The following is a 24,816-nucleotide window of genomic DNA, read 5'->3' as shown; positions in this document are numbered from 1 at the left end:
TTCTTTTCCTTTCAAATATATTCACTCCTCAGTGAAGAAGGAATAATTGTTATTCAACAGGAAAGTACTTTTCTTCTGGGCTAATACAAAGTACTCAGCAATCAGCTTGGATGCATGGACAATACCTTTAGCTACAGTCACACAATACCGTGGTAAAGTTGCAATGGCTCTTTAATCAATTTATTACAGTGTTTATTAAATTTCAACTGGGTTTTATTTTTTTCTTTTGCTTCAACTGAAATTGCTTAGAATTATAGTATGCCACAGCCAGATGGGACTTCACAATTCATCTTATTGAACAACTATGAGAAAGCAACAAAAGAGTCGTAGAAATGATTTGCCCAGGGTAACACAGCCAGGACCTAGGTCTCCGGATCCTGAGCTCCTCCTAACTCAGCATCCTGTGACTCTTAGATTCAAAGGAGCAATTCCTTGTCTAGCAGATAATTAAACGCACCGAGTTCTGTAACCAATGCTTCTCAAACTGTATTGTGCATGTGAATCACCCGGGGATCTTGTTAAACTATAGATTCATATTATGTATATCTGGAATGGAGCCTGCAATTCTGCACTTCTAACAGCTTCCACGTGACACCAATGCTGCTGATCCATGGAGCTGTCCTCTGCTTAGTCGAGAGAACCATCTGGTTCTAGCAGAGAGTCTTAAGTGGATCCCAAACTATTAAGACATGTATGATCATTGGGTCAGTTGCAGGTTATCTCAGGTTGTTTTTTATTACAGTTTACACAGTAAAGTAATAAAGATTTATAGTAGAAAATGGCTAATTTAATGAATGGGACTTGATAAGATATGGAAGGAAGCACATTCATTTCCCTCGTTTCTCCAAATTTCTATTGTGTTTTTCTCTTTTACCTTGGGTCAATATCTAGGGCAGATTCCATGGCTTGTTCAGGAACATTCAAGTATTAACAGTCTCATTTTCTGGTAGCTTTACTAGCAAAACTTCAGTTTCTCATTCTCTTCAAACTCTTTTTCCCAGTAGCTCCGACCTAACCCCAGATGGGAAAAGAGAATCATTGTTGTGGCTCTCCTTGTTCTGCCTCCGATTCTAACTCCTCTTGGCTCCTGGATCCCGTAGAGTAGGTGGGGAGAGGAGAAAGCGCTCAGAGAAGGGGACAGCATGGTCTTACTGAACTGGTGACAAAACCTCAAAAACTGACCTTTTGGGTCAGTTTTATGTTTAGACACTCACTGTCTCCCTCTCCACCAAAAACTAGGGACTTCTGACAGGACCCTACTGCCCGAGTTAATGCACTTTTTGTCTCCTCCTGACCTGCTCTGGTGATAAAGTCCATCCTGCCACATTTGGTTACACTCTTCTTCAGAGTGGGGTTCTTTAAAGAGATTCACAGGAGGTTACCAATGCCAATGGAGTGCCCACATTCTTGGCTCACAGCCCAGTCTATATGCTTTGCCAGGAACCATGCTCTCAGACTCTCGCAGTCAGGCTTTTCTGTGTAAAGAAGGTTCTGGGCTCTCTGAACTCCAGGAGAAAATAGTCAAGCCCTTCGAAATATTTCCATTGTACTCCACAAGGTGACATTTTGCCCCTCCCCCCACCACTTTTTTAAGCTCATGAAGAAATATATAGTATAGAACATATTGATCTATGGGTCTTAAGTCCCCAGAGGTGTATATTTGTAGAGCAAAGCATGTTTCCTGATTACAGAATGGTTTTATATTTCTAACTTAGTGGTGCTAATCCCACTAGCATGAAGGTTAGGTAGGTGGCCCTGAATGATGATATCAATTCAGTTAATTACAGCAATTGAGCACCTACTAATTTCCAGGCACTTCTTGAGGAGTTAGCATTAAAATTGCTAGGAACTAATGAAAAAGTGCTGTTAGAATTTTAGTTGGTGACATTTTTTTCCCTACGAAAGATGTACCATACTTAATATTAATCTCGTGGTATGCTCATATAGTGAAAATACCCATCCCTATATTACGGAAAGAAGTCCATGATAGATTGAGTGAAAAAATGTTTATAGGACAGACTATACACAGTATTTATGTGGATATATAGTTTGTAAGGGTATAAACTATGTTAACAAAAAAGATGAGATTGAGATTATGGGAGAGCTTTTGCTTTCTAATTTGTTTGTATCTGTATTTCAGACTTTTTTAGTATATTATGATACATTTATAACCAAAAAAGATCATTAAAAAACAAATTGGGATGCTATGGAATTAAATGCCCAGTTTTTTTCTTTGTAGGTATCTTTTGTGAGAACCTACAATACAGTAGATTAGCCTGTCTAATGTAAATAGAATGAGTCACAAATATAATTTTATTCTAGTAATAATGTATTTTACTTAACCCAACATAACCAAAAGAGTATCATGTTAATGTACAATCAATATAATACCACTGAGAATTTTACATTATTTTTTTCCTAGGTCTTTGAAATCCCCTGGGAATTTTAAATAGCACATCTCAACATAGATACTGGCTACTATATTGGACAGTGTGGTCTTAAATATACTTTCAGTTCAAACAGGTAGATCATTAAAAAAAAAAAACAAAAAAACAAAGGAAAGACATTCCCAAGAGTTAACTGGAGAGTCTTTAATTTACAGATCTTTTAATTTCTAAAGTTTGATTCTGTTGAAATGATGGTGTACTACATCAGCAATCTTTAAAAGACAGCTGTTCGGTTTTTGTTAATTTGTTTAAAGCAGCTGCTGTTCTAAGGGATGCCTTTCTCTCAACAAGTGTATCTGGGGTGAACCCTTTCCCCCCATCCTTGTCTCTGTCAGTCTCCATGTTGTCAGGAGGAGTCAAACGTCAGAACCTTCAGGAGCTGGAACAATTTTTGCTGGTCCTTAGAAGGAGTAGCAGTGAGACAGCAGTAAAAGGCCATACATATCAGAGATCACTTACTGCACCGCTGGAGAGTGCCAGGAATTATTCCTAAGCTTCTCTGAGTAACCAAAATGACAGATATGAAGAGTTACTCTATGTGTTTTGTTTTTTTAGTTTGTAGGGATTTTTTTGGCAGTAGCACCACCCTCCGCACGCTTTTTTATTGCCTCACCATCAAGGGGAGGGACAGGCTGCAGTGCAGACATCACACCGCAGTGTAATCAGGTGGGCCTGGGTTTGCATCTCTGGGCTTCCATTTCCAACTATGAAGTGAAGATCGTGCCATACAACTTACTTCATAAGATTGTATCACGAATACTTCGTGATATTGTATCAAACACCCTATAAAAAGAGAAAAGTGCACATATCATAGGTGTAAAGCATTATGACTCTTCACAGATTTAAAAAAATACTCTTGTAACCATCACCTTGATCAGGAAACAAAACATTCTGCCCCAGGGGCCACTCCCTTCTGGTCCCTACTATTTATATTTGTCTTTTATTGCTACATAAGCAGCAAATGTAGTGGCTTAAAACATCACAAATGCATGATCTCAGCTTCCAAAGGTCAGGAGTCTGGGCATGGCTCAGCCAGATTGTTGGCTCAGACATCAAGGCACCAGCCAAGGCTTGGGTCTTATCTGAAGCTTGAGCTCATTCAGGTTGGCAGAATTCAGGTCCTTATGGCTCTAAAGCTGAAGTGCCCATTTCCTTGCCAGCTGTTGGCCAATACTCTCAGCTCCTACAGATTGCCCACGGTTCTTGCCACATGGCCTACATAGACAGTTCACATTGTTGTTTCTTCCAGGCCAGCACTAGCTTGTCACTGACTTCTTCTGTCTCTCACCTCTAAGTGTTCTTTGAAGACTTCACCTGATTAGGTGAAACCCACCCAGGTCAATCTTGAAGGTGACTAGGGATCTTAATTACAGGAGTAATAGCCCATCAAATGACAGGTTCCACCTGCATTCAAGGAGCAGGGGTTACACAGGGAGTAACAATACTGACAGAGATCATGTGGACCCCTTGCAGTGCTGCCTACCATGCCATCCTCTAAGGGTAGCCACTATCTGATGCCTAACATGGGAGTTTCATCTATTTTTGAACTTCATAAAAATGGAATCATACAGTATGCCTCTTGTGTCTGGCTTCTTTTGCTCAACATTATGTTTGTGACATACATTCATTCTTCTGTATGTAGTTGCAGACGGTTCATTTGCATTGTGTGAATATACCACAATGCATTTACCCATTTAAATGTTGATAGGCATTTGGGTAGTTGTTATTGGGGGGTTATTACTAAAAGGGCTACTATGAACAGTCTAGAACATGTATTTTGGTAAGTGCAGATACCCATCTCTGCTGGGTATATACTCAGGAGCGGAACTGTCGTGTTAGAGGGTATGTGCATGTTCAGCTTGGGAAATACTGCCTAACAGTTTTTCAAAGTGGCTTTATCATGCCATGTGCCCACCAGCAGTGTTAGACTATTTCATAAGGCTGTTTTGAGAGTTCTAGAATATGTCGATGAAAAATCACAGGACAGGACTTGGGACATAGTAATGACTAAATAAAAGTTTTGTGACCTAGGGCAATAAATTAATTAATGCTGCTACTTTCTGTTACAGTAGTGAAGTCTTTGAGGTGTGTGTGTGTTTAGCTTATTGATATACTCCTAGTGCATAACCGAGATGTGTTAACTAGCCCAAGGAACACACCAACAAAAGCCTCTTCAGACTTGCAGTGACTTTCCTTTCCTCTGGTACCTGCACCAAGGCACATAATGAGAAGAGACTAAGGGTTCTCTCCATTGCTCGGATCTGAAATTAGTCTGTGCAAGCTTTACTGAGAAGATTGTTTTTGTGAACCAAAAGCAAAGTAGCAAGATTAAAACAAAGCATCACAGTGCTTTCGCATATAGCAGCTATTTCTAGAAAAAGAATCACTCAGTTTGTGTCTTTGCAGGACAAGATTTAAAGAAAGGTAGGTCAGTTGGTGGAATCATTAAACCACAAGAAATCCTTTGCTTTGAAAGATTTTTGTCTCTCGCAGAGGATTAAGATGTGAAACTCGGGCCACTTAGCAGCAAGGAAATGCTAATCTTCTGTACCTGGTGATCTATTTATCCCAGGACTCCAGGGTACTAATCAGCTATTCCTAATTGTTTCTTTGTCATTATTCCTAACAGAGGCTCTGAGTCACCAGGCTCAGCTGCTTGCTGCAAGGCCTTAGAAGGCCAAATTAACTCAGAGGGAACAGTAATAGGGAGTCCTACAAAACCACCCATTAGGTAGATCAAAGTTCCTGCTTAGACCAAAAGCTCTTGAGAAATTGGCCTGACCTTAATCCGTGGTCACTTAGCCCCTCTAAGCTTCCACTTCCTCATTGGTAAAATGGAACAAATAAAGGCATCTACCTAATAGCATATCAGCCACTCATTGCTTCAGCAAATATTTAATTTCCATTATATGCCAGGTTCTGTGTCAGGCGGTAAGTATTTATTCAACGTTAATCATGCATCAGCTATTATTGTCCACACTTAATTATTTGCACACCAACCTTTGCGTTTCTCACCTTGTGGGAAAGTATCCAAAAAAATCTAGAGTCTCAGTCTGGCTTCATAGTCCCATGTCAAGCTCACATGCACCCATATGCATATTCATATGCCCACTGTCTACCACTGGTGTGAATCCAGCTTCTCAAGCATACCCTCACTGTGTTTGGAGAGCACAAACTAATTTATTATCAGCCTAAGTACTTCATAATTAAAAACTCAAGCATGCCACATTTCAAAGTCAAAGAGGCAAGTTCTAGGGAAACTATCATTTTGATTATCTGTCCCACATTTTTCCTTCCATTAGTGAAGGACATTAGTGGGCCATCTGAAAGCAAACAGATCCATTTCTCCTTTCCTCCTCTTCTCCTACCCCCCCACTTCCGGTCTCTACCCTCCCCCGTGGCCCAAACAGCCCTTACGACTCTACACGAAACCCATCAATGAGAAGATACTTCTGGAATGTTTGTTTCTTTGACAGAGAAGTCTTCAAATTTCCTCTCAGCCTTAGCATATTGTTAAAGAACAAATATTACATTAACATTAGCAGAGGACCGACAGAACACAACAGAAGGAAGAGAATGGAACTGAATAAAATATTCATCTCTGGAACCAGAATATTTGGGTTCAAACCCCAGCTGCTCCATTTTAGGGTTGCCAGATTAAATAAAGGAAGCCCAGTTAAATTTAAATTTCAGATTAACAAGTACATTTTTTAGCAAAAACATGTCCCAAATATGCATATGCAATATATATATATACACACACACACACAAACACTAAAAATTTGTTTGAAGTTCAAATTTAACTGAACATCCTGTATTTTTATTTGCAGAACCTAGTAACTCTACTCCATTTACTAGTTTTATGACCTAAGGCAACTTACATAAACCCTCTGTGTTCAGCTATCTCATCTGTAAAATAAGAATAGCAAAAGCTATTCTTCATAGAACAGCTACAGTAGTCATTTTTATTGTTCAGTAAGTATGTCTGCTTCTCTTCCTTCCAGAAACATGGGAAGATAGCAATTCCTTGTCTTCCTCAAGTTAGATCAGGCCAGTGACTTCCCTCAGCCAATGAAAAGTGAGAAGGAACGTATCATCTCCAAGTGAAAGCGTTCAAGAACTCATGCACAATTTGCCACCCTTTGTTCCCCTGCCACAGTGTCCTGCTATTTGCCAGATGCAGTCAGGATACTTGAGAGTGTATGACATGGAAAGAAGCCTCCCACATACACATACATCAGCCCAGGGAAGATGTAAATGTGAGGGAGAATTGGGGGGGTTGCTTGTTACTGCGGCATAACTTAGCCCACCCTGATGGAGAGTTGCTAGGAAGACTGCAGGAGCTAATAATTGTTAAGTACTGAGCACATGTCAGGCACGTAGTAGGCACTGCCTAAGTATTTACAAGGTTAAGAAAAATGCAGACAACAGTCTTTTGGTACTAAAAAGGGATTGAGATAGGGCCTTGCCTGTTGTCCAAGTTTTGGTAATAAACATTTATTGTCCGATTTTCTTTCTTCAGACCTAAGAAATCAAATCTACCCCCTTCTCCACAGTGTTTGGTAATAAACTCTATCAAGTCAGCAGCATTTAGCTTGAGGACTTTTCTTTAATCATTAGACAGAATTTTTATGTCTAAAACCCTCCTGATATGGGTCCCCTCAAATTACAGCATGGGCTGTAACAAAGCTGCGGACTCAATTGCAGATGACCGGCATTGAGCAATCTGCGGAAGCTAGCCATGTGCACAGTGATTCAGAAAGGGCAGAGAAGCCGGATCCAGGGGAGAAATCACGGGCAGTTAATGAGAATCAGATGCAGTGCAATTCAGACCGCGGTGCTAGTCTTGATCTCTGGGCAAAGGGAATTACATCCATAAACAGACCAGACTTGATTTTATGCAGCACTTTCATCCCTCCAAGAATTCCAAAAGCATTCCAAAAGAATGCATTTGTTACTGGTGGCTTGATGATGGAAGACAAACAGGGAAAATTTTGTATTTGTAACTCAGGCTCAGAAATTTCATGAGAATCTGTGCCACCCAGAATGGGCCAGCTTGACTGGGATGTCACTTGCCTCTTTCCTGTTATGAAAAATACACTTTTCCCCCTCTTCTAGATGTAAATGTGCTCATAAGAGAAATCCAAGAGAAATAGGCTTTCAAATTTGTACCAAGAACCACGGTAAGGACATAGGCGATGTCAGATTCAGTATACTGATTTCTATGTATATGTGGATATATGTTTATTGTTATACACAACTGAAATGAAACCTCACAAAATATTACTTATCCTTCCTATGTGTGATGCATTCTGAAGCTGACCACTAACCAATATGTTGATATTACAATCTACTTATGTGTAGGATCTCAAATTTTGAAATTAATTTTTACTAAAAGACAGTGAAAGACAGCAGAAGACTCTGATATCATGGCACTTCCATTATACCAAATACATGGCCCCATGACAGTCACTTCACCTTTTTTAGGCCAGAAAACTTTTGGGATTCTTCCAATTTTAACTTGCTGAGATTTTTATGTATGGCATTTGTATACCAATGAAGCAAAATATGCTAAAACCATTTTTGTATGCTGAGACCATTTTTGAATTCCTTCATTGGTTCAGAACTGGATTAAAGGTAGGCAGAAAGTACACTTTTTTTTTCCCCAGAACTAAACATAGCAGTGGGTGGCCCTTAAATCACTCAGATTTTTTTTTATATATTGCATTTAACAAAAGCCTCCCTCCTCCTAAAGACACAAAATAAATTATTGGTTCAAATAGTGGACTAGTCCAGGGGCTATATAGGCTTCAGCATAGCTGGCTCTAGACACTGAGATGATGCCATGTAACCTGCTTTCTTCCATTTCTGGTTTCTACTTTCTTCTCTATTGACTCCATTCTCTCCTGTTACAGATAGCATCCCTCCTTGCAGCCGGAGAAGATATTCATCAGCACCTCCAGACTTAAATTCTTAAGGTCTAACAATGCACAGGAAAGAGGGATTCCTTCCTGTTTCAGCAAAAGTTCCAGGCGTCTCATATCCCCACTTGCATCACATACCCATCACACTCCTGAGCCAGTTACAGTGACCAGGGGTAGTCACTGCTCTGGCTGGTCATGTCTGGACCACGGCCCTTTGCCTGGAGCATAGTGATGGTGTCAGACAAATGAAACTCCCTGACAGGGAGAATGACATTATTTCACAAAGGCAAATCAAGGGAGTCATATCCAAAAGTTAGTGGCAAGGATTTTAAGCAGATGATGAAAAAAAATGGCCTGGCCTCTACTGACCTCTGTCTAGGTATACTGCCAATCCCTAACTCCTACTCAATCTTAAGGTCCAGAAAGAAAGCTGGTGTTATAACACTATGCTTGGAACATACTTCTCATCAAGAGAAATCCTGACATTTTCTCTCTCTCCAATCACTTTTAGAAGTTAGAAGCTTAGTGGCAAGGGATTCTCTTAGCTTTCAAATGGGAAGCTTAATGTGCCATGAATTTCTGGTCATAAGCCTAAGAAGTAAAAACTCTCTTTGGGCCTTTTAGAAATAGTCTCGCCGACTTTATATCCACGGTTTGTACTGCTGTTAATTGCCTCCAGTGGTTGTGCTGCAGCTGCCTTCACAAACAAAGTTTAAACGTGCAGGTCACCTTGGATTAAGCAATGTATTATGTGCTCAGTGATTGGCTGAACTGCTGGAGTCATGAGTATTTGCTCTGTCTTGCACTGAAAAACACAGAGAGAGGGAAAACACACACACACAACACAACTTGGACAAAATCTCACACAAAGGGAAGAAAGCATATTGGAGAAATATGGCTCAGGCATGATTATTTTCTTGTATTTTGCTGAATGCCATTTGTCTTCTGGGGAGCAGTACAAACAGAGGTGTGGCTTTCAGACTCTGCAAATATGATTGCTACACATGTGAGATTAACTCCCTGAAATACAGAAAAAGACAGAATACAAGGAATAACAGACTCTTTTGGTATATGCCCTTCTCATACCGGATTATCGCACCAGAGGTTTGTTTTTTGTTTTGCTTTTAGTTTTGGTGTTGTTCTTTTTTTTTTTTTCTATTTTTTTTAGTGGTTTCTTAGAAAATAGTTCAATTCAAACTGAGAAAAGGCAACCTTACTGTGATGCAGGTCCATTTATCACCTTCAAGAAATTGATGGTTTTCCTTAGATTACACAACGTGGCCGTGGGTTTAAGACACAAAATACAATAATTATCACTTTATAGGCATCATAAATGCAACAAAGAAACTGGTGCCTTTCCCACAGCCTAGAACATTGTCCCTTCCCTCTCCCATGGCTCTTCCTTGTTTCAACCTTCATAACTTGGCTTAAGGGTCAGGCCATAGTTTCTTAAAATATTAAACATAAGCAAAGTCAAGTCACCATATAACTGAGCAATTCCATTTCTAGGCATGTACCCAAGAGAAATGAAAACATATGTCCACACAAAACCTTGTCCATGAATGTTCACAGCAACATTATTCATAAGAAACAAAATATGGAAAACATCCAAAGACTTGTCAATTGGCAAATGGATAAACAAATGTGCTATAGTCATGTATTGAAATATTATTCAGCTATAAAAAGTACTCATGGATGCTACAACATGGAGGAACCTCAAAATAGTATGCTACATGAAAGAGGCCAACACAAAAAAAATCACATATTGTGTGATTCCATTTACATGCAATGTCCAGAAAAAGCAAATCTACAGAGACAGAAAGTAGATTAGTGGTTGCCTATGGCTGGAAATAGGAAAAAATAAAATAAAATAACTATAAGTAGGAATGGGGGATATTACTGGGGTATGAGAATGTTCTAAAATTGCCTTTTGGTTGATATTTATACAACTCAGCAAATTTAATAAAAATCACTGAATTGTACAGTAAAAATCAAGTAATATGAAAGCCAGGACTTTCTCACCCAAGATTACATAAATTACCCTGGCCATACGTTCTGCTGGTACCTACTGTGGAAAGCCTCATCATTACTTCAAGGTGCTTGGATTTGGTCTTAGACACACGTGGATCCTAATCTCAGGTGTGCCACTTACTAGCAAGATCTTAGATGACTCGTTTGTTCTCCTTAAGTTGTTAAGACTTCCAGGGACAAGTACATTTATATTAAATTATTTGCCCTTGTCTCAAAACATTGTCTATGGCTGTGTCCTTCCTACCTGACCAGACCATGCACTTTGGGCCTAGTCTTTCATCTCTCTTGCACCTTGCTTAGTGCCCAGCACACACCTCCAGGCAGTGCAGCACGGTGGGTGAGAATTCTGGAGCCAGGATGCTTGGGTTTGAATCCACTCCTTAGTTGTGTGATCATGGGCAGGCTATTTAACCACACTGTTTCATTGTTGGAAAATAGGGTTTTGTGAGATATTAAGGATTCTGTGAAAATTAAATAAGATGATACACATATACGGTAATCCATATACAGTGCTGTGAGTACTGCCTGGCCCATAGTAAGTGCGAGTATTATCTGTATCCCCCCTATCTAGACAGATACAAATAACATATATATGCTTGGCTTTTCACTTTCCAGAAGTGTTTGGATCCATGTAGACATGCATTGCCACCAATGAGCACTGCAAACATGCCTCTATAGCAAACGCTCACCCTGACTTCTGAACAACCTGGTTGTTTGTGCTTCTCGCAACAGATCCTTTGATCCCTCACCTCAGTTTCTCACCAAACTAGACTGTGTTAGTCATACCTCAATGAATCCATTTGTGCTAGCATTCATTCTATTAATTTACTGATTCACTGAATCATTCATTTAGTATATATTCACTGCATGCTGACTGGGTGTCAGTGACCTAGGAGGTGGGATTAAATATAGAACAAGATACGGTCCTTGTCCTCAAGAAGTTTATGATCAGAATCATAGGCTCTCAAAATCCCTGGGCATCAGAATGACCTGGAGAAACAGGAGAGTGATGAGCTGTGGCCTGGAGAGGGAAGGTGTCAGTATCATCCCCTCACCCGGTAACACCATCGGCCTGTAAAGCTATTTCTAAAGTAAAAACATTTTTTAAAAAACTAATTTAATATATGCATGACAGAATCTTTAGAAAACTTTGCTATTTTCACTGATCTGTAACATGCAGTCAGTGCAAAAGTAGCATGCTTGCTCTGCAAACACAGTCTCAGGTCAGTCCTCTAGGGGGTCACTCTGCCAAACAAACTGCTATCTTTAGTTTCCACTACTTAGAAATGTTGGAGCTGTCATCCAAGTATAAAGCTTTGTTTGATCATTTACTTATTTAAATCAGTCTGGTGGTGGATTTAGAAAACACAGAGCCACTAGACTTCCTCAATCAGTCTCCAGGGGTGGAGCCCAGGCTGATGCTGTATTTTTAACAGCCTTCCTGGGATTCAGTGTGTGGACCTGCTTTTGGGAACCATTGCTCTAGGGTGGGGATGACCGGAAGGGAGGATGAATGACAGGCAGGGGTACAGCTGTGAGGTAAGAGATGGGCAGTGAGTACAGAGTGAGACAGATGAAGGGGTGTGGGGGACTGAAAGCCCCCAGGATGTCCGTGTCCTAATCCCCTCACTGTGTGAATATTACCTGACCCTGCTGAAAAGGACTTTTTAAATGTGATTAAGGATTTTGAGAGGGGGAGATTTTCCTGAATTATCTGGGTGGGCCCTAAATGTAAGCACAGAATTCCTAGAAGAGTTAAGGAGAGGTGGACTTAACTGCAAAAGAAGACCATGTACCTACAAATGCGTGGAGGTGATACGGCGGGAGGAGGCAGGCATAAACCAAGGAGCACAGGAGGCTTCCAGAATCAAGAAAAGATGAGGAAATAGAGTCTGCTCTTGAGTGTCCAGAAGGAACCAGCCCTACTGACACCTTAATTTCAGACCTACAAGACTCATTTCAGATTTGTAGCCTCCAGAATTGTAAGAGAATAAATGTGTGTTGTTTTAAGCCAGTTCGTGGTTATTTGTTACAGCACCCATAAGAAACTAATACAGAGGATTAAAAAAAATACAGAAAGATGTATGAATGAAATCATTAAGATTTGGTAAGTGACAGACAAGCTAAAAAAAAAAAGAAGGAACCAAGAATGAGTCTACACTTCTCATCATAGATCAATGCTGCTGAAAACAATTAAATGGAGGAAGTCAGGGATAGAACAAGTTGGGCTGTTGCTCACAGCATGTGCAGGGAAAGGTATACAGATTTAAAGTTTTGGTTCTATCATTTGCAAAATGGAAAGGATGAAATATATATTCCATGTTTGGTGATTGTGCGGACTGAAGAAGATGGTATATGTGGAAGCCTGGCATGTGTAGATATTCAACAGATATTAGGGGAAATAGTTTAACACTTAGTGCCATGATCTGGGGTTTGTTTCCCAAGCAAGGAGAGCTGTGAGACTCTTTCCCTTCACCCCATCAGTCTTTTTGGCAGAAGGCAAAATGCTAAGAAGAGCAGTCATTAAAATAATCACTAACACCAATCAGCGAAGGTTTAAGTGCCCCGTGAAAAGTGCTTCTATTGACCATAGAGGAAGACCCGTACTAATGGCACTAGTCAATATGTCCTAACTGAGTAAAGCATCATTAATTGGGGCAGAAGCTAAAGGTTTATGCTTTCCTCTTTTTTAAAGAGAAAGAGTTTGGGAAGCAAATGAAGATTTTAACAAGATTTCCAGAGGGACTATTTAAACAGCTTAGAAAAACACACTGCTTTTAATCACCTTCAAACACTTGAGGAGCACCATTTGCAGTCCAACTGATTGTGAACTGCAAACCATTTCTAATTCTTTATTAAACAAGTGCTTTGGGAAGACCTGGGAATAATTTTATAGCCTAGTTCTACTTCCTGGAAATAATGAAACCATTTCCTTTAAAGTATTTCATCATTTAGAACATCTACTAATTCTGACTGGCTTCCCTCTAAAAGTAGTCTGATGACTAGGGTTTGATAGGTATTTTCCTGAAGAACTACTCCTCTAACACTTATTTTTGCCATGTATTTTGGGGTTCCTAGACCAAATTCCATCATGTGTGTGTGCATGTATATGTGTATACCCCCACACTATGAAGTAATTCTTGGGATACCAGCTGGGTGTCCTACAATTCAAGTCAATTCCAATGAACCCCTCCAACTCAGGATGCCAATTAAACTCCAGGTTGTTACCCTATGCTTCTGATCTAAGGCTATAAATCAGAGGTTCCCACAACCTCCTCCTTGGGTTCCATTATTTTGCTATAGTGTCAACAGAACTCAGGGAAACATTTCACTTACAACATCACTAATTTATTATAAAATGATACAACAGGAGCACCCAGATGGAAGAAGACAGTGGGTGTCCATGCTCCCTTGAGGTATACCACTCTCACAGCACCTCCATATGTTCACCAATACAGAAGCTCTCTGAGCCTCCTCCTTTTTGGTTTTTATGGAGCCAATCCATAAAACTATGCACTACATAGGCAAGATTGATTAAATCATTGGCCATTGGCAGTTGATTTAAACTCTAGCCCCTGTTCTCTCCCTTGAGATGGAGGGGTGGGATTGAAAGTTCCAACTGTGTAATCCCATGGTTAACTACCTGGGCAAAGAGCTCCTATCCTCAGGTAAGATCCAAAAAATTTTTTTAATTGCTCCATTAACATAAGACACCTTTGTTCCTTTCATCACCTAGGAAATTCCAAGGGTTTTAGGAGCTCTGTGCCAGACACAGGGACAAAGAGCAAATACAGATTTCACACAATGCCAGGGAAAAACCCAGAGCTGATCCTTAATACCAACCCCTCCTGCATGTCAAATCCATCGCCAAGACCTGACCATCTCCAACCACTTTCCTCTATTTTCCCCTTAAAATTCTGGTTTGCAACATCCAGTTATGATAAAAATTCTCAACAAAGTGGGTATAGAAAGCACATACTTCAACACAATAAAGGCCATATGTGACAAGCCCACAGCTAACATCATACTTAATGGTGAAAAGCTGAAAGTCTTTCCTCTAAGATGAGGAACAAGACAAAGATACCCAATCTCATCACTTTTATTCAACATAGTATTAGAAGTCCTAGGCAGAGCAATTAGACAAGAAAAAAGAAATGAGGCATCCCAACTAGAATGGAAGAAGTAAAACTGCCACTATTTGCAGATAACATATATATATTTATATAATGTTATCTAATTCTAAAGACTCCATCAAAAAACTGTGAGAACTTGGGGACAGTAGTACAGCAAGGAGAATATAGTCAATGATTCTGTAACATCTTACTACATTGACAGATAGTAACGCACAAGAAGGGGGTGAGGATTTAATATTATGGGTAACTGCTGAACCACTGTGCTATATATTTGAAACCAAAATAAGATTGTGTATCAATGATACAATAATAAAAAAGAAAAAAAAAACAAAAAACATGGCCACCACTGCAAACCCCCCCACTCCAAGTTTCATACTATATATCTGGGCCTGAACATCCCAGGGGCCTACTCTAAGGTAAGAAAGGCAGAAACAGCTATGCCAGTACAGTGAACAACATTGCTGCTAAAAAATATAAACCATGAGAACTAATGAACAAATTCAGTAAAGTTGCAGGATGAGAAATTAATACACAAGAATATATTGTGTTTCTATACACTAACAAATTATGAGAGAGCGAAATAAAGAAAACAACCCCATTTACAATTGCATCAGGAAGAATGAAATACCTAGGGATAAATTTAACCAAGTGTAAGACCTGTTTATTGAAAACAAGAAGACATTAACAAAAGAAACTGAAGAAGACACAAATAAATGGAAAGATATTCTGTGTTCGTGGACTGAATGAATCAATTTTGTTAAAATGTCCATACTATTCAAAGCAATATACAGGTTCAAAATCTGTATCAAAATTCCAATAGCATTTTTCAAAGAAACAGAATAGTCCTAAAATTTGTATGGAACCACAAAACCCCAAATAGCCAAAGCAACCCTGAGAAAAGAACAAAGATAGAGAATCATGCCCTTTGATTTCAAACTACATTACAAAGCTATTGTAATTTTAAAAAGGATGGTACTGGCATAGAAACAGACACATAGATCAGTGGAACACAATAGAAAGAACAGAAATAAATCCATGCACATATGGTCAATTTACAACAAAGAAGCAAAGAATATACAGTGGGGAAAAGACAGTCTGTTCGAAAAGTGATGTTTGGAAAACTGGACAGCCACATACAAAAATAATTAAACTGGACCAGTATCTTACATCATACACAAAAATTGACTCAAAATAGATTAAAGACTTGAATGTGAGATGTGAAATCATAAAACTCCTAGAAGAAAACAGGCAGTAAGCTCCTTGACATAGGTCTTGATGGTGATTTTTTGAATGTGGTACCAAAACAAAAGCCAAAAAAGCAAAAATAAATAAGTGGGACTACATTGTACCAAAAAGCTTCTGCGCAGTAAAGGAAACTATCAACAAAATGACAAGGCAACTTAGGATATCATATATCTGATAAGATATCCAAACCATGATATAGAAAGAAACACCAAGAAAAAAAACAAGTAATCCAATTAAAAAATGGGCAGAGGACCTGAGGAAGCATATTTGCAAAAAAGACATACAGATGGCCAACAGGTACATGAAAAGATGCTTAACATCACTAATCATCAGGGAAATCAAAATCAAAATCATACTGAGATAATGCCTCACACCTGCTAGAATGGCTATTATCAAAAAGACTAGAAATAACAAATGTTAATGAGGATGTGGAGAAAAGGGAACCCTTGTGCACTGTTGGTGGGAATGTAAGTTGGTGCAGTCACTATGGAAAACAGTATGGAGGCTCCTCAAAAAGTAAAAAAGAGAGAAAGAATTACCATATGATCCAGCAATTAGACTTCTGGGCATTTATCCAAAGAAAATGAGAACACTAACTCAAAAAGTATATGCACATTATTTACAATAGCCAAGATATGGAGACAGCGTAAGCATCCATCAATGGAGGACTGGATAAAGAAGATGTAGTACATATATATAATGGGATATTATACCACTATAAAAAGAAATAAATCTTGTCATTTGCACCAACATGGATGGACCTTACTTAGGACTAGATGAAATAAGTCAGACAGAGAAAGACAAATACCAGATGATCTCATATATATATGTGGAATCTGAAAAAAAAACCAACTAACAAACCCAAGCTCACAGACGCAGAGAACAGACTGGTGATTGCCAGAGGTGGGGATTAGGAGGTTTGGAGAAACAGGTTTAAAAGAAAAAAAGAAAAAAAAAATCTAGTCCCAGCGACCATCACCTTTTACTTGGAAGACTGCATTAGTTCCTTCTCTAGTTTTCTGAATCTATTCATGCCTTTCCAATTCACTCTTGTGACAACTGCGATGAGATTATTCAACACAAAGTGTTGCCTCTGGAGTTAGATTGAATGGGATCATTAGCTTTGGGGTTTTTGCTCATCCATAGCCTTTCTGAACCTCATTGCCTTCATCGCAGAACTGTTAGTAACAGTCACTGCCTCTGAGGCTTCAGGTGAGGATTAAGTGGAAGTGCTTCTCTCAGTGCCTTCAAAGGGCAATTGCTCACTAAATATTAGGGGCAGTTACTATTACCACTTGGCCTGTCCACCACTCAGGACAATCTCACCCCAGTTATTATAAATATGCACCTGTCTGTTATACAACACTCACTCATCTGTTTGTAGAGTTAAAGTGTAAAAGGACACTTTTGCATATTCATTTCTCTCCTATAATTTTGAGGCCAGTACAATTAGGAGAACATGTGTGCAACTTAAATGAAACCAATCATACTATGGACACTAAATCACATGTATAAAGAGAGCAATTAAAATATCACTATATGGACCATTTCATGATTCTTCCTTTAAAAAAATTAAAACAATTCCTTTCATACTCTTAACAGATGCTTTCCACAACGTAACCCCCTATGGCTCCCACTAAAAAACTGAAAGCAAACAAAAAAGAAATAGTAAGTATAAGTAGTGTATTATATATGTAGAAAGACACTTTATCAGAACATGAGTAAAGAATGTAATCCTTATCTCACCAAAGATACACAATGGAAAGTCAGAAAGTAATGCAACTCTGAAATCTCTGCTGTAACTATTGTAAACACAAATGTCTATTTTCTTATGATTGATTCCTTTTATCTCAGCAGCTGTTCTAATTGCTCAAAATGTGCTCGAAGTTGGCTAATACAAAAGCAAAGTCTCTCACAACAGTATTTTGCAGGAAAAGCTCATTAACTCAATGTGAGGGAAGCTTTCTCTAAAATAACGAAAAAAATATTTTTAAATGAAATGCCATTTTAATAATCTTAAAGGATCCAGGGCTGAAGTTAGAACTTTAAGACAGAGGCTGTAAGGACTGGAGAGATTATGGTGGCTGCTTCACACACCCTACCTTATCTTTCAAAATAAAAACAACCTTAAAATAAGTGAAGAGAAGGCCAAAGATTGATTTTTCCCACAAATAATATACTTGATTTCCTTCAAATACCATTTTTTAATTCCTCCTCAACAAAACGTTCTTGATGAGGTTGCATTGCTGGTGCCTGAGCACATTTAGTTTGCCCACCAGGGATGCGGTACTACAAGGACTCAAACTAGTCTGGCATAAAGTGGCCTAGCCTAGGTGGAATTTAGACATCTGGATTCAAATTCCAGCTGGGCCACTTACTAGCTGTGTAATTCCTTCTCTCTGAGCATCAACCATCTTGTCTGTGGTTGAAACATGGTTTTGTGGGGTTAAGAACATGTGAAGAGAAATACAGTCCCCTAAATTTGGTAACTAAACAATAGTATACAATGATTTGCAGTTAACCCATTATATACAAGTTATACTTGTATATAAATGGTGCCTAAGCAAAGTACTGCTGATTTCCTTAAACTGACTAAATGAACACCCTTACAACGGCTTATTTTATGAAAATTTCCTTAGCATGTTGATGACAAAGAGCATATCAAAAACCCCACAATTTTCACTTTTGCAGAATTTAAGTTAGTGAGTTTTTGGTATCCTAAAGGGTAGAGAGAAGGAATAAGCAAGGAAGGAAATTACGAATAGCAACTATCAAAGACAACAGAACAGACACCATGTCTGTGGATTTTAAGCACCTGGAGAGTAAAATAAATATTCCTTGCAGGAGTATGCATGATGCCTGCTGGGAAACCACTTTCCTTAGAGGGTGAAAGCTTTCAATACCTGCTCAATTACTTCATGTCTTGTCACTACACTGAGGTGATTAACAGAAAAAAAAAAGAAAGAGATGCTGTCATTAAACGTGTCTGAGTACAGCTCCTCACCCCTGCAGTGGTCATACCTTCAAAAGACTCTTGCCGGACACTACTGAGTACCAGCCCACTCTGTTACACAATTAGAATAAAATGACCAACAACACTCATACGTGGCTATCAATCATGTGCAGCATACATGTTTGCAGTGGGGAAGAAAAGATACTCTTGAGGACATTTATTTTCCAGTAACTATGTGCCAGGCACTATTTTCGCACATTACACAAGAAGGGATTTGATACGGACTTCACTGACTGTCCTCGATTAGATGTATTGCGATTCTCATTTCTCCTGCAGTTACCATCAGAGGTTGTTCACTGGAAAAAGAGTAACACCAAACATAAAACTTACATTTCTCAAAAAAATTTCCTATGTCATTTATTTAAAAATGGACTATGTTCTTCAAAAATGTCATTGTCATGAACGACAGATTGAAGAATCGATCAAAATTAAAGGAGACATAATAATAAAACGTACTATCATTCTTGATTTGAATCCTGTACAGGAGGAAAAAAACAGTGAAAATTCTTATTGGGTCAGTTAACAAAACTAGAATATGGACAGAAGATTAAGTAAAAGTATTTATCAATGTTTAATCAACTGTAGTAGGTAATTGCAGTATGTTAGTAAAACAATGTCCTCATCCTTAGGAAATATTCACTGAAGAATTTAAAGGTAAGGCAGCAAGATGAATTCAATTTAATTCCAAATGGTTTGGGAGAAAACTTTATATATGACAAATGACAAAGTAAATGGGGCAAAATGTTACCAATTGATGAATCCAGGTGAAGTTTAGATGGTGTTTTTTCTTTACTATCCTTGTGGGTTATTATTTATTTATTTTTGACACATGTAATTCATTGCAAATAAAAGTTTTAAAATTTCACATATCTAAACTGTACAATCCCCAACACCACAAAGGTAGGGATGAAAATACTAAGCACATACTCTCTGCAGCTGGGTATCATTAAGAATGATGTCCTGTTGTGACCAGATATTAAAAGTTTGATCTGCCATGGTGAATTTCTAGGATTTGGGCAATAAAAAGGAGCATTCTTCCAGTCTAAGATTTTATTATCATTCCTCTGAGAATGTATACTTGGTCGGATATTCTTTATTTTGGCTCCAGATCACCTACAATTTCAGAACCTGTTTTGAAGTCAATTCATCTCTTAGGCTATCTAAATATTGAAAATGTCATTAAAATATGAACTAGTACTGAACAGACTTTTGTTTTGAAATTCTTCCAGTCCATTCCCATTTCCCTTCGTCACTGGGGAATTCTTGAAATGTAAAATCCCTGGTGAGTTTAGTCTCTTGATAGCTCAAGCATAACTTAGCTCTGATGTAAAGTTTTTCTTTACCAAGATGATTTATGCTAACTTACACAAATCTCAGAGGTGAGGGTTTCAAAGAGTAGCCGTGACTTGGGACTTTGGGAGAAATAATTTGATGCAGGCTCAGTTATAAATGGGGAACATAATTCTTACCTCAGAGGGGATGATGTAAGAGACAATTATCATTTGCAAAATGCCTCAAGGTCTTGGGATCAAAGAGGCCATTTCGGTGGATCAGGCTGTCATTTCTATTATGGGCTCTCTTACATTTCTTTGACAGTATGTGCAGCCAATAATTTTAAATGGATTGTTTCCTCAGAAGTCTGTGGCAGTGGCTGCCTCTCTTCACCAATTAAAAACACTAATTTACTTGCCTTTGGCCACAGGTAGAGTTCCTATCAACAGAATGAAGAATAATGAAATCCCTAGCCATGTGGCTTTCCTTCCTTTACACTGGCATGCTAAATGAGCTTTTTAAGTTTCAATTTCTCATTTTACTTTAATCACTTTCCTGTTATTATTTTAGTTGAATTTTACAAACTACTCTTGTCTTAGCACATTTTAATAATAAAACCATGGTCAGGTAAATTCAATTACACTGTCTCAGTCAGCCTGGGTTGCTATAAGTTAAGTACCATCATGGTTTGGGTGGCTCATAAACAACAGAAATTTATTTCTCACAGTCCTAGATGCTAGAAGTACAGGACTAAGGTGCCAGCATGGTTGGGTTTGGTGAGGGTCCTCTTCTCACTATATCCCTATGTTGCAGTAGTGGGTAAGGGCACTCTCTGGCCTCTTCTTATAAAGGCACTAATTCTGTTCAAGATGGCTCCAGCCCATGACCTACTTACCTCCCAGAGATTTCACCTCCAAATTCCAATATATTAGAGATTAGGATTTTGGGGGGACATGACCACCAGGTCCATAACATCCACCAATATTTACTGAGCTCCTGTTGTGTGTTAGGCACTGAGAGAAAGTTGGTGGACAGTTAGACCCACTTGCTAATTTCATGAAGCTCAGAGTCCAGTAGAAGAGAAATATAAGAAATACCCATAAAATATTCCATTTTAAAGTTTGACAAAAGACATAATGAGGAAGGTAAGGGATGAGACCTGAGATTATAAGGATGGCACCTAACATAATTAACTTCTAACAGATCTTTCTGGTTTTGTTTGTAATAAATATGATCACAGATCTCCTCATAGGAAAGACGTTTTAATAACATACTAATTTTTCGAGAACAGTGTATCTAGGTTGCAGAGTTTAGTCTCATTTTGTTAGCAATGCTTCTTATTTTCTCAGTTTCAATATTTTTGAGGAAATCATGGAATGGAACATTACAACTGCAGAAACAATTGCAAATGCTGAGCTAACATTGGTTCCTATTTATATACTTGATGGTAATGAGAAGGAAATTAAACATTTTTTAAAAGAAAAATACAAAATAATATTGCAGTAATGAGTATATGGACAAAATATTTATAAGATTCATTGCAATTCCTAAGAGAACACCTAGCTATCACTTACTGAATGCTTTCTATCTGTACAGAGTGAGGCTTAATAAACGCTACCTATTACTACATTGTATGTGTTGGGTTTATATTGCAAGAACGACTCACTCAGATTAACTCAAATAATGTGGAGATATAGTAAGGACTTGCAGAAAAATAGGGCAAGCAGGAATTTCAGCTCTGTGATGAAGTGATCTCACAGGGAACCAGAAAATCGATCACTCCTGCCTAATGGAAAGAACAGGACCCATGGTACTTCATTTAGACCTAAAAAAATATAAGATTTCTCCAGAGCAGTGGTTCTCAAAGTGTGGTCCTTGGATCACTAGCGTCAGAATCAACTAGGAATTTGGTAAGGCAAATTTTCAGCAACAGCCCCCAGATGCACTGAATCAGAAATTCTGGTGATGGGACAAGCATCTGTGTTTTAACAGGCCCTCCAAGGGAGAGCAGAAAATTATTTCTGGATTTCCATCACCCTTACCATCTAGGATGATCTGGTCACCAATGACAGAACATAGACACTTGTTCAGGACATTTTATATAGCTTTCAACAAAGAAGCATACATACTAACATCTGTTGCAGCTTTGTGTAAGATAGGTAAAGGTTACAGCCAAAGTGACTCTCTGTAGGAGCCTGGTTAAATAAATCGCAGAACTAAAAAAGTGGAACCGTTTGGAGTTAATAATTTTAAATGAATTTCCTCAAAAGGCTGCTAAAGTGTTAGCTATGGTTGCTTCATTTCACTGATTAAACAAATTAACTCCACCTTGTTTGCAGGTAGCAATAAAAAGAATAAAAGGTTCCTAGCCATGTTGCCACATTTAAGAAGCAGCTTAAATCTTTTCTAATATGTAACAACTTCTGAATACATTTCTAAGCAGAAAAGCAAGGGGCTGACAGCTTATAGCATCCTTTGTATAAACTGAAAGGGAAGCCTACTATGTGCAGGGTATCTTAGGAAGTATACAGAAACAGTGTAAAGAAGTAGTTAAAATGTTGCCTTTGGGGCAGAGCACTGAGAGGAGCAGAATGGAAACAGTATATACCCCCCCCCTTTTTTTTTTAACAGTATACCCTTCTTAACTGTCAGCGTTTTTAAGGAAACACATGCAATTTTTACTTAACATTTCATTGACAATTTTAAGGCATTAGCTCTTGGAAGATTTCACTTTCACAAAAATTAAGAGAAGATGAATTTTGCAGCAATTCCACCCGGTTTTTCTTATACATGCCCCTACCTTTTCAGAGGCCAGAAAATTATTCTGGACTTCCTTCACCCTTACCATCTAGGACGATTTGGCCACCAATGACAGAAGTCTCCATATAAACAATACACAGAATGTTTGGTCTTACCTCATGGAAGAGCGCCGAAACAGGGCAGGATTCAGGTGCGCCTGGATTGTGAGGCTCACAATATTTTAGCGGCCCCCCTTCTCTTTCCCTTCAATTCTCACCCCTCTAACCATCCCTGAATCAGCGCGGGCACGCCCTTTTGGGGACAAAAAGAGCCACTGCAGTTCCAGGCGCCGTGTCAGCAGCCCCGCCACAGCCCAGATGAAGGGAGAGTCTGTCCCAGCATTCCAAGCGCGACGCCCGAGGTTCACGCACTGATGTGGAGCGTCTTTCCCAGCATTCCAAGCGCGACGCCCGAGGTTCACGCACTGATGTGGAGCGTCTGTCCCAGCATTCCAAGCACAAAGGCCGAGGTTACTGCAAGGAGCCGGCCTCGGTCACACGCGCGGACCTGAATCGGCGACTTGGCCAGAGAAGCCTGGCATTCACTGCCCCTGAATCACAGGGTCCATAGGACTTCTGGGAAAGGAGAGAGGGAAGCGGAGGCTGAGGACACAGCATTGTCTGTTATGAGTCCCAAAAGGTTGATCTTCAGGCCGACAGAAATGAGGACTTGCGTAAATCTCTGCACTTTGTCCCAGAGTTATGCTACACCTTTTTATCTTCACAGTTACCGGGCCTTGTCAATCAGGCTACTGGGTGGGCAACAGGTATCATAGGTAGCACCATGCATATTCTTGAAATTTTTTTTAAATGCTCTTTTCATATCTGATCATTTTACTCTTTAATGCTGTGCAAATGAGCACCCACCCAAGAGGCACTATTGCCAAGTCAAGATAAGAACACTGCCTCATCTCAGTACGACTGAGGTGTAAAAGTGCCATTTGGATTCTGCTTCTCAATGGGAGGAGTTTTCCATGATCACAGTCAGCTCTCATCTATGATTTTGAAACAGAAATCCAGCTTTGAATACTGCCGAGTCTATTGGCCTTTTCTAAACCCAGAATCTGGCAAATACAACTACTCATAAAATGCAAGCTACTGTTTCACTATTTAGGTTTTCAGATGGTTGCTAGATCGCTGGAGATATTACATAGCCAGCCAGCCAGCCAGTGTATACAAGCTGTTCCCTTGGTATGGGCCGCCCATAGACAGGAGCAGGGGATACATCAGTGAATGACAACAGGGTCCCAGCTTTGGGAACTTGCTAGAACAGGGAAGGCAGACAGAGAACATGCTTATTTAAAAAATTAAATAATTATAAACAGCAAACACTCTGATTCAACCCTGGCTCATACCTTCCAGCTTATCAAAGATGTTCCTCCCCACCTCCAGCCCATCTCTGCAAGGAAGATGCCTGGCTCTTTTATTTCTTAGAACTACTCCTGTTTCTTTCTACCCCTTTGAACACACACTGTGCCCTTCCTAGGAAATGCCCACAATCTCCCTGAAAACCCCACAATCTCATCCCTCTTCCCCAGGTTAACCTCTCCTTGTTTGGATTTCACTACATTTCCTGAAGGAATCTTTCCTTCAGATCAACCAGATGTCTTCAGAGGATCCTCCAGCCCCATTTGTGTTTCTCTCTTGGCACAGGGCCCTTCAGAACTGGACATCTATTTGGGAGATACTTGATTACTATCTGGCTCCACCACCAGACTGTAGAGCCCGTGAAGGTAAAAGCATTGTCTGGTGTTTTCACCTTTGTATTTCCATGCCATGCCAAGCACACTTCCACCTCAGGGCCTTTGACTTCGCTGTTTTCTCTGCTTGGAACACTGTCTCCCACTGATCCACTTAGTCCTTCTCACTTTAGGATTTTGCTGAAACATGAAGTTAGCCATGAGGCGTTCCCTGCCCCATTTTACGTAATAGTAATCCCAAGTGCGGGCATCA

At 39.3% G+C, this 24,816-nt stretch overlaps 1 long non-coding RNA gene across 2 annotated transcripts in view; it reads right to left on the bottom strand.

Annotated features, from left to right (window-relative positions):
• The window catches only part of LOC140848135 (uncharacterized), a 108,228-nt gene extending 84,852 nt beyond the window's left edge, over positions 1-23,376 (bottom strand). For both annotated transcript variants that reach the window (XR_012128682.1, XR_012128681.1), the window contains exon 1: positions 22,981-23,376. This is a non-coding gene — a long non-coding RNA (uncharacterized lncRNA). The remainder of the gene's footprint in view (positions 1-22,980) is intronic.
• Positions 23,377-24,816: the final 1,440 nt, after the last annotated feature.

The sequence above is a fragment of the Manis javanica genome, chromosome 3 (assembly GCF_040802235.1).
Source record: "Manis javanica isolate MJ-LG chromosome 3, MJ_LKY, whole genome shotgun sequence".
Classification (NCBI taxonomy): Eukaryota; Metazoa; Chordata; class Mammalia; order Pholidota; family Manidae; genus Manis; species Manis javanica.
This window is presented reverse-complemented; position numbering and strand designations above follow the sequence as displayed.